Below are 10,151 nucleotides of genomic sequence, written 5' to 3'. Positions count from 1 at the left end.
AGCAATGGGAGTGCATCAACCATAATCCAATGCATGGTTGCCAACTGAGTAGTTGTAAATTTCTTGCTTAAACCATTTGCAAGTATACACCATGTAAATAGTTGTTACTTCTTTCCATTGGGTGGAACCTTAAATCATACTACTAAGAGTAGTTAGCAGAGTGATGTATTGCAATCATGCATCGACGATGGGAATGTAGCTAGGTGGTAATGTGTGTGAGTGTGAAACTAAACACAATTCTAATGAGAGATGCCTCCAAATTTAACACCGCATTATTTTTAAGTGAGTAGTTTAATGTGAATCCCACTTCAGCTTCTTCTCTATTCTTGAGTCTAAAAATGAATTGAAAGCTTGCATCAACCATGAGATATTGACTCAGTAATAAAGTGAGAGCATGAATTCATGGGTGTGAATTTGAAATCGAGTGTATCTTGGTAATGCATCTTAGTAAAACGCCATTTTTCTTTTCATGCATCACATCTCTTCCTTAACAACTCCATGAAGCACACCTCAGGTATCCTAATTGCTAGGGGTAATCCAATTCTAAATGGACACAATGAAGATGGCATCTAGGAAAAGCTTTAAAGACTTGATCAACGTGTTAGTGTTGGCATGCATGTTTATGTGCCTCAAGTTGCCTTTCTAGCTTCAAGATCAACAATAACTTGTTCATTTATGACATTGATGGCTATCAAGTACCAAGCGGATGATCAAGTTGGTGCAATAAAGTAGTCAAAATCAACAATCAAGGTTGTAATCTTGAGAAGTTAGAAGCAATGATCAAAGAAAAAAGTCAAAATTCCATTCCCAAAATTATACTGATTTTTTGTCACATCTTACTTGAAGTATGCCCATCTAGAAGAACGAGGTTAATGCCTTGGAAACAAGATCCAAACCCCTTGTTTGATAGCTTTCTATTGATATAGACATTTGTAGGTATGCTTTGTCACGCTTTGGATAGAGAGAGAGAGAGAGAGAGAGAGAGAGAGAAATAAGAAACCACAACATTCCACAATGGCATCTAGTGAATTGAGAGACATATAAGAAGTACAGAGGTGAAGAAGTTGGGTTTTGAACCCACAACGCAATGCTTGTAGTGCTAACAACTTACCACTAGGGTAAGATAATTACAATAAGAGAGAGAGAGAGAGAGAGAGTAGATTTATCTCATCTAGTATTACAACACTTGAGAGGGTTTACCTTGCCATATGGCTACTAATGAAGTAGTGGAGATAGCAATGGTTGTATTGTCATATTGTTTTAATAACAAACACACATTTACGAAGAGATAGAGAGAGGGGTGGAAACAATCAGGTCTTAATTGAGATACTTTTATCAACTTGTTGAAGACCATGAGTTCTTGAGTTCGATACACCAATGGCATGTAGTTTATGAAAGTAATGGTTTAAAAAAAGGAGAAAGGGGAGCATGAACTTTGAGAGAGATTGTGAGACAATGTATTATCATCAAATGCAAAGGATGTCGACAAAGTGGTTCATGTATTTGTCTATTCCTTTATATGCTTAATTAGCGAGCATATGATGTGAGTACCTTAGAGGCATGGTTGGTGCATAAGGTAATTGATGGTGAGGAAGTATTGTGAAATGGTTACCGGTGCTTCATTGTGAGGTGGTCTTGATCCTCAATCTCCTTATTGGGGCAAAGTCTACACATGTGATGTGGGCTTCTCCATGCTTCATTATCAATGGCAATATCACGGTACGATTGATTGTATGTCTTTCTTTGAATGGCACCAAGATGATGATATACGGTTGGGTGTGCCCCCTCATTCTTAATGGTATCCCAACATGTGGATTTTTGCGAGTGCAATAATATTCTAATTTGTATATTTTGGCATCCTCGTGCCATTTAACTATGAATGTATTTATTGACCCTGATGGTATGTCTATTGATGAGGATATAATTAATTGGTAGCTCGAGTGGTGTGTCAAGATTCCATCTCTTAAAGCATTTGCTTGCATCTTGGGCCCAACTAGAAGAAATAATTACGGTTTCTTCTTTTGCACTTTTTTAAATGTTGTTCCATCTAGAAGGCATGAGTTTCCTATCCAAAGCTCCACCCCCATATAACATGACTTTGATTACTAATGCGTTGAAGCGTTTGAAAGTTTATCTATCATATTGAGGTTTAGAGAGAGAGAGAGAGAGAGAGAGAGAGAGAGAGAGAGGTTTTACCATAAGATCATTACTAATATGGTAGGAACAAGAAGTATTTTTTGCATTTCAAGTGAAAGTACATTGTGTTTGTTAACTTGTAGTAGAGGGGATTTTGTATTGTGTGGTGTTTTGGGTGCATAAGTTCAATTCTCAATCGACACTCGTTAATGTTCATTGATTGAATGAGGACGTTTCATAAACTCTCAAAAAGTGTCCTTGTGTATGCATGCGGTCACACCAAGTTCTATCTCACAGAGATATAATAATGAGGTACAATGAGTACCTTTATAGTCAATTTCTAATAAAACATCGCACAATATTAGATTCTATAATAAATCTTAAGGAAGTCGGCCTTTAGAATAGTGAGAGAGGTATGCATTTTAGATATGAAAACTTCTCAAGATAGAATGATAGAATTATGAAATTAAATATATTGAAGTGAAGTCACATGGAAAAATGAATATATAAGTTAGGAATTGACTTTGATCAAGTATATCAATACGGGTCACTCATCTCATCGATTATAAATATGAGATTTACATGGTATATGCTCATTGATGTACCTTGGTGAGAAAGAAGACATCATACTAAATAATATTTAGGTTTTTAACAAGTATATAAGTTGAGATATTCGGATCGTGCCCAAGTCGTTTCTCTTCTTACATGAAAACAATAAGAATAACGAGAAATAAACATTGAGGGTGATGTAAGTGCCATAAAAGAAGCAAAATTGTCAGTTTAGAAACTAGTTAGAAATAGTGTGTTATATGCTTAATCATAATATATAAACATTCCCCATTTAGACATAGATTAAAATGATGATGTAGGAGGTTAAGATTGAGCACTTTATAACCTCAAGTTTGTGGGGTTCTAGTCTAAACCCCTAAGAAATTGGCTTAACAAATTCTCATTCCTCTACCTAGAGTTGAAAATAATGACTATTGATTTATAATAACAAAATGCATTATTCACATACTTCATTCCATGAAAAAAGGATGGATAAGACAATAATGTGACAAATATAAGGACATTTAAATTGATCGACAATGGAATGAAATCAGCTATGAAGATAAGAAATGACATATTGACCCCCGACCACTTTTTGATAGTACATCCACTAGAACTTGTGATGGGTTAGGCACCCTATGAAAAAGGGAGGCAATAAAATTTATTCAAGCCTAGTATGTCTAATAAATGGCCATTCCCATTATTTTTAATACATGGATTTCACATGTCATGTTCATCCATGTCCACACCATTTTGACCGCTATATCCCAATGTCTCACTCAAGAGGGTTACGCCCATTATGATACATGTCAATGAGGCTTTCACACCCCATCAAAATGATTTAAGATTTACATTTATTCTAAATATTAGGATCCACATCCCATCGTATGTAAATCTTTTAATAGCATAATTATTGGAATCTGTTTGGAAAACATGTTAATGAATTAGGAATGGATATGATCCACTATTGAAGATTGGAAATCCAAGAAAATAATCTTCAATGGATATGACACCAATTGAGTTTGGCTTTAGGGATGCTATGAGGACTAAAAGAGTCCCAACATGACAATTACTAGTGTATGAAGGCCTAGGGTCTAAATATAGCTCCTATGTCTGAAACCTAGGTAAAAAAACTAAGGCATGGAGAAACATGACTATATTTTGGATGTTTGGAAGGAGAGTCACTATCACGTTTTTGTTGTGTCACAAAAAAGTCATGATAGTGCTTGCTTTTTGAGAAAGGAATTCCTTTTTTTTATAAGGAAAAGAACACTTTTTTTAGACACAATGAAAAAGAGGTGTGTTTCCCCCACATTCTCGATTCTAATTTTGACACTCTTAGTTGTCGTCAACTATTGCCTTTGTTGTCCTAGCCGTCGTTAAGAGCCACCCTACTCATTGTTGAGTGACATTGACCATGATTACCCAATTAAGGAATAAGGGTCATTCCTTTGTATGGGGATGCTTTGGAATCGTAGGGTTTCAAAGATGATTAAGATCTCTACCACTCCATTGCTACCTATTTTGTGTTATGTACACATAACATAGGTGAGGGTAGGTCACTAATATTTACATAAGTGAAGGGTATGTTCACTAATGTTAGAAAGGGACTAATGTGATTGGATAGAAGGAATGATAGGTGCATGCACTATCATGGGCTTGTCAACCAATGAATGGAGAGTCTTTTAGAACGGCACATCTATTCAAGAAGCCTAGAGAGTTAAAAATATGGGGCTTAGCTACCCTCATAAGGATATTATGTTGGAATGCTACGGCCTTAGACACTAGTGGTGTGGGCTAGGCTTTCGTCACAACGATCATGTTAATCTCTTCCAAGGTATTAGTCATCCTAATATCCGGCAGTAATTGACATCAGTGGTAGGTTGACTATGTCTTGATCATAGCTCGGGAGTGGTCAGGTGGAATAGGTTCTTCTATCCAATCTATTTACCTTGTTTTTACTTTATTTTGCTCTATTGATTAGTAATAGACTCTTAACATATTGTCTCTCAATAAGTTGTTTGTGTTGGAATTTGAGGGTAGTGGTTTTGCAATATCCACTACATTACTCCAAGATGGAAGTCCTAGATGTTTAAAAGCAAACAATAAAATAAAGACCAACAAAATTATTCAACATATAAATTAAATTGCTACCTTCAAGAAAGGTGAAGACATGCATACCAAAGTTCGTGACAACTTGTCAACATGATTTGCGAACCAGTGCAAGTTGGTTTTACCTTTGTTCAATAAGGTTCATGTTTCTCATGTTATCCATTTCAACTAGAGTATTGTAGGGTGTTCAAAACCGTTAGTCTTGCACCTGTAATGATATATCAAATGCATGTAATGTGTTATCATATGATATGGAACTTGTTTTACACTTGCAAGACAAGCAAACACATCATTATGTTTATTGTAAGTTCCTACTAAAGCGGTGAGATGTTGATGGCTTAACAAGTTGGTCAACAACACCAACTTGGAAGAAGAAGCTACACTCCATAAATTATTTCCTATATTCATTTTTGAAGTGAAATTGTTTTCAACAAGGGTGGACCGTGGGATAATATGACAACCAAGGTAGTCCCAACATGACAATCATACATGTATACTAGTCTTAAGGATAAACATAACCCCATGTGTGAAATATAAGAAAGTTGTATAGTCACCTAAGACCTTCATGTTGTTCTTATTATATAAAGTTCTCTAACCTACAAAGTCATCAATCTTATTGACATTTGTAGAAGTGAATCAGTAGGCAAACTTTTTTTAAATGACCATTTTATAAGGAAAGACAAACTAAAAATACCATTGGCATTTTCATAATTAAATTAGTAACTTATTGTTAGTGCAATTAATGTAGCTAAATGCGTTGATAGGGTATCATGATAATTTTCAAAAGTTCAGGTGATCTAGGTATTTGGCTTAAATTGATTGAATTAGAAAGTGGGATTATTATGGGAATTTCATTTAAGTAGTTAACGTTCATTTCATTATTTGTGTTAATTTGATAGAAGTTAGGAGTATTCTAGGATAAAGTAAAAATAAATGTAGGGTATCATGATAATTTTTGAAAGAGGTCAGTGGTATTCTTGGGTAAACAAAACAATTGAAGCAGAGGGATATTCTGATAAATTGTGAAAAACTTAGGGGACTTTTGACGTGTTCTCCATTCTTAATTAACTACACATAAAGTTGTGTTATCACAATATTTTTCTTATCTATGACTAATGAATGAACTTATCGACTAGAAATTGTGGGTGTTCAAAGCTTTTACATTATATGATCTCAATATTCATTATGACAAAAGAAGAGGCATTCATTCTTCATATAATTCTTCAAAACTCATAGTTTAGTGAGTAGTCCTACTCATGTTAAAAGCAAAAATGGGTTTATTGTGTGTGCATGCTCCTATATGCCAATGTGCCCACACATTCTTTGGGGCCATAACTTTTTGGAGATTGGGAAAAAACAAATTTATTAGAATCTGTGATGCAATTTCTTTCACTCACTACATGTTTAATAGATGAAGTGTCTTATAATGTTCATATGTCACTCCATCTCTTTCATGAAATCTCTCTTTTTATATTATTGGACATCATGCATGCATATAACATACTGTTGATTCAATTGACACAAACCGTTTGAGCTTGAGCGTGAGTTTACTCACTATCATGTACTCCATGAGCCATCCAATTGATATTATTGGTTATGTTAGTATAATAGTATCTTGTTCAATATATTGCTACTAGAGCATTTGAATAAACATCTTTGTTTTGTCCTAAGTTATGTAAAAAAAGATGAAAGATCATATTCATCTATACCCTACCTTATTGTGTTTTGTCCCCACATTAAAGAGAGCTTGACCTTGTTCTATGTCAATGTTGTTTTTCAATGTTATAAATATTCATCATAGTGTGTCTCTTAATTTCCTTGCTAAATTTGTACCTACTATAGCAAACATTTTTCTGGCTGATTTGGTATGTTGTAATATCGTGGTGAGTAAGAAAATGTTAGTTCAAGCGTTTTTACTTCCTACAGCTCAAAGGGGATCTCTTTTGCTTTTGCTATATCTTTTTGTCCTTCTCGGTGTGTCTTTAAGGTAGTCTAGGGATAATATATCACAACACTATTCTAGATTGTTTTGACTCCCATATATATTTCATGATGGACAAGCATGGGCATAACTCACAACCTACACATAAGTGATATAAAATATAAAGTAAATCTAAAATGGAGTGATGGTACATATTCTATATAAAGAGTAATAAGTATATCAATATGGATCTTGTTTTTCTTGTTGATAGTAAAGCTTCGTCTTAAACCATACTAAATTAACATTATAATATCAATTTTCATATAGATTTAATAACACACATGTTAGTTTGTCATGTGTTGGGCATGTAGAAGTGGCGTCACTCTTAACAAATATGGCATCTTTAGGGGAGCAAGAATTTCAAGCTTGAGGGGGATACTCTTGAACTGTTGTTCTCATATAGTATATGTAGAGAATTTTTAAACAACTTGATGTCTCACTATCATTAAATAGAAGAGACCCACTTATGCCAAGATGGATTAATTCCAAGTGAATTGAGCACTGTAGGGATTTCGAAATAAGCTTGTATATATTTGTTTTTGGTTTAATATTGACCCCATGGACCATTCTTTCAATGAGCAATCTGGAGTGAATAAATTGAGAAGCATTTGGTAGGGGAATTGTTGACCATTCATTATAAGTGTTGTATATTTGTAGTCGTGCGAGGGCGCACACACACACACACATGTGTGTGTGTGTATATATATATATTGATGGTTAACAATGAGATAATCTATGTATACATTCATTCTTGATGAGTAAGGTTCTCATTGTCTATGATGCTTCAAGTTGTCAATGGTTTTCATTAGACCTAGGAGATAACACTTGCGTATATTGGGAAAACATACCTTGTTTGGAATGATTCAACCTTGCACTTGTGAGCTCATCCATGTGTTGGGGAAACCTCAATGTTGACATATGTTCGACAATGGTCAACCTTTGACCTAGGAGCTAACATAGTGTGGAAGGTTTGGTAGGTGTGTGTGTATGAGAACCTGTTTGCGTACTCCGAAAACAACACAGAAAGGGAGGAGGGTGGAGACTTACACAGAAACGAGCTTTAATGGAAAGCTTTATTACGTTCTCTCACTCTCTCACTCTCTCTCTCACTCAAAGACTTGATACAATGTGGATCTGTATACTTTACAACGTTAGGTTATTGCTTATATACTAAGCCCTAACTATGTGGACAAGTTCACACTAGGATGGATACAAATTGGAAGGAGTCGGTCTTTTATGCCAACAAACTCCCCCGTAAAAGGACTACTCTTTCTTGTGTATACAAATGTTTGGGGTTATCTCCCCCGTAAATCTAGATTATAAGATTATCCTAAATTTACAGTACAAGTTAGTCAGCATGCGGCCGAGTCGGCAGAGGTATAGTAATTGTAGATATAGTTGTTCTGATTAGGTCTTACCTATTGTCCCTCGTTCGACTTTCTTCTGCTTGGTCGATTGTCGTAGTCTCATCTTCGTCCTTAATGCTTCGAAGCGTAGATCTAGGAGTGGCTTCGTCAGGCAATCAGCGATATTCACCTCGGTGTTGATTTTCCGGATTTCGAGCTTCTTCTCGGTTACGAGCTCGTGGATGTGATGATACCGCACCTCAATATGCTTCGTCTTTGCGTGGTAGACGGGATTGTTGATGAGGTATATTGTGCTTTGTGAGTCGCAATGGATGGTTGGCGATAACCGGTCGTTTCTGCTTGTATCTGAGAAGTCTGCAGACAATCAGTGCAACCAAATCGTTTCCTTTGCTGCTTCTGATGCCGCTATGTACTCGGCTTCTGTGGTAGACAGAGCCGTGCACTTTTGAAGTTTCGACCTCCATGATATTGCACCACCACCATAGGTGAAGATGTAGCCTAATGTCAATTTCCGATTATATGTATTTCTAGCATAGTTGGAATCGGTGTAGCCTTCAACTTTGGTTGAGGTTGTCAAACTGAAAGTCAGCTGTGTATCTTCGGTCCCTCTTAGGTACCCGAAGATGTGCTTGACGGTCTCCCAATGCTTCTGTCTGGGGTTTGACATGTACTGGCTGACCACCCCTATGGCATAGGCTAGGTCGGGTAGGGTCGCCACCATTGCGTACATGATACTTCCTACGACCGATGTGTAGGGCATCTTTCCATTAAGCTCTCTCTCCTTGTTCGTTGAAGGAGAGTCTCTATCCGATAATCGGATCAACGTCGGAAGTAGTGTTGGTAGTGGCTTCGCATTCTCCATGTTGAAGCGCTTCAACACCTTCTGGATATAGTCGGACTGGGAGAGTCGGTTCGCTCGATCCTCATGCCCAGTATTTGTTGGGCTTGTCCGAGTTCCTTCATCGCGAACTTGTCGTGAAGGCTCCGCTTCAGCTTTCCGATCTCTACTTGATTGCTTCCTGCAATCAACATGTCGTTGACATATAGGATCAGATAGATCCTGGACTCATCGGCTAGTTGCCGAACATACATACATGGGTCGGAGTCAGTTTTGAAGTATCCAAGTTGCTTGATGTAAGAGTCAAACTTTTGGTACCACATCCTCGGTGCTTGTTTCAAGCCATATAGACTTTTCTTTAATCGACATATGAGAGGTGTCTTTCCTCCCCCGTCGCCAAGAAGCCAGCCTGTTGAGACATGTAGATGTCTTCCAGATCTCCATGTAGGAATGCCGTCTTTACGCCCATCTGCTCAAGCTCAAGATCTTTTGTCACTACAACTCTTAGTAGGAGTCTGAGGGTGGTCAACTTGAGTATTGGTGAGAATATCTCATTGTAGTCGATCCCATGTTCTTGCTTGAACCCTTTCGTGACAACCCGAACTTTGTACTTGGGTTTTTCTGAGTCAGATACATAGTTGTATTGGAATACCCATTTGCAAGGTAGCGGCTTTCTTCTAGCTGGTAGTTCGACCATCTCCCAAGTTTGATTCTGGTGAATCGAGTCCATTTCGGATTCCATGGCTTGTAGCCATGTTTCAACGTCTGGTGCGGTCATAGCTTCTTCATATGTGCTTGGTTCACCGACATCAGTGTAGTTGACGTAGTCGAGGCCTAGTTGGTAGAACTCTGTTTGCCTTCGAGCTCGTCCAGATCTCCTGGGTGCCGAGTTAAGAGGTTTGGAGTCTTTGATCGATTCTGTAGGTCGATCGATACTTGTTGAACCGTTTGTGTCAGGAGTCTTGTTAGGTGACCCGCCCCCATGTCGGGATTTCGGTGGTGTCACATTGTTCTCCCCTATGGAGTTTGTCAACTTGGTTTTGTTTCCTACTTGCATCTTGTTGACTTTGCTTGCTTCAACTCTTGTCGAATCAGCTCTGTCGTTGATGGCTTTGTCTTCGAGTTCGACTAGTGGACTTCCTACCGATTCGGAATCAGTAGGTATGTT

Source organism: Azolla caroliniana, unplaced genomic scaffold (assembly GCF_043228905.1).
Source record: "Azolla caroliniana isolate FFs.n. ecotype wild unplaced genomic scaffold, voAzoCaro1.0.p SCAF_18, whole genome shotgun sequence".
NCBI classification, from domain to species: domain Eukaryota; kingdom Viridiplantae; phylum Streptophyta; class Polypodiopsida; order Salviniales; family Salviniaceae; genus Azolla; species Azolla caroliniana.
Note: the sequence above shows the minus strand (reverse complement) of the source record.